Genomic DNA, 1726 nt, shown 5'->3' on the forward strand with positions numbered 1-1726 from the left:
GGGGGGGAGTTTCTGTATCACCATCAGTACCCTGCACTCTCCTCTGCCGTGTTGATTTCTGAGCATGAGACTGAGTGGTGTTCATGATAACAGCCTGTATCTTCCTGGCATCTGTGGCTGGTCTGGCCTAGCCTGGAGGGGAGGGTTCCATCTCTGTTGGCTGAGGGCCCCCACTTCTCTCAGACCCACGGAGGATGAAGTGACACAGCAGACCCAGACCACATGGTAAGTGCATGTTTTAACTATGTTAAGACAAAGGGAGAACGGGATGACTTTAATCTCCCTGGGATACATTAAAAATAAGAACACAGACAATTATTAAGCACTACGTGTTCGTGACTTGAGGTGTTTTCTAAATGTGGCATTAAGAAGTTCCACAGGCCACACCTAAGGACATGAGACGTTTTCTAGAGGTAGAGGTCAGCTGGACCAGCCCCAGTGCCACACTAGGGAAGTGGCCCCAGCCTATCCAATCTGTGTGTCCTGATGGCTTAGGTGGCCCCCCCACAGAGCTCCACTCCAGCCACGAAGCACCGGCTCAGGAAGCCTCAGCAACCAGGCATTTCTCTGGGCAGCCCCAGGTCCCCTCTGCACAGGTTTTAGGAGCTGGTGCAGCTCGGGGTGGTGCAGAGACCGGGCTTCTCACATGGTGGACAGCAGTATGCCATCTGGGCTCCGCTCTTCCCCTCTCACCTTTGCAGGTGGTACTTACAACCATCACCTAGATGACCCTGAGTAAGGCTGGGGCCTCCCAGAACTGATGATCATGTTTAAATTTAGACCACCAGGCAGGGACCACTGCAGGAGTGGGGGGATAAAACCAGTCTACTGTTTCAGAGTGAGCCCACTCACTTCACTTCCCTGAGGTGGAGAACTCCAGCCCACACCTCCAGCTCTGTCGATGAGCCCACTAGACTTTCTGTAGAGCATTCCAGCTGGAAACCCAAACAGGAAATGAGCAAAGCACACCAGACACTAAGTACTGAAGTCGGCTGACTAAGACCGTTTAAAAATAACCTGCCTCTTAGACAAGACAGCAGTGGCAGTGGCCAGCACTCTGCCCTCCCCAGGGGGGGCTGTCCCTTGGTCTCCTCTCCACACCTGCCCCTGCTGGGCCCTGGGGGGCCCTGGGCCCATGGGACTTGGTGCTTTCCCACGGGGCTGGGCATGCTGTGCCACTTTCGTGACACTGAGGCAGGAGCACTGGCTTGCAGCAGCTGGAGCAGGTTTGTTGGTGTCTGGGAAGAGTCAGGATCTGCACCTCCAGGCCTTGGCGGGGCAATGCCAAGTGCTCTAAAGTCTCTTGTTCAGGCTGGCAGCTGCCAGTGTGGGAGTTGGGACACTAGAAGGTGCTGAGGGCCGGCATCCTGGCTCCTGGGTGTGAGCCCTGGTGAGCAGTGCCAGCAGCATGGGGCAGCTCCCAGGGGCCAGGGCCGGGGTCAGGCTGCAGGCTTCATCTGAGGCAGATGTTCTCACAATGCAGATCAGTGCTGTCGTGCCCTATGTGTAGGGCTGAGCCTCTGGGCCCGGTGGAGGGAGTTCTGGCCTCAGGCCCCATGCCTCACAACATGACAGGAGCAGAAAACATACAAGGGAACGTTAATCAAGTGATGCCCTAACTTGGCCAGCTCCATGCAGAGGTTTTAAAAGGAACTTTAGAATCCCCCTGCTGTCCTGGGCATTCGTCTAGGTCCATTTTGTCCTGCAGCCTGGGTGCCGGGGGAGG

This window comes from Marmota marmota, unplaced genomic scaffold (assembly GCF_001458135.2).
Source record: "Marmota marmota marmota unplaced genomic scaffold, marMar, whole genome shotgun sequence".
In the NCBI taxonomy this organism is placed as follows: domain Eukaryota; kingdom Metazoa; phylum Chordata; class Mammalia; order Rodentia; family Sciuridae; genus Marmota; species Marmota marmota.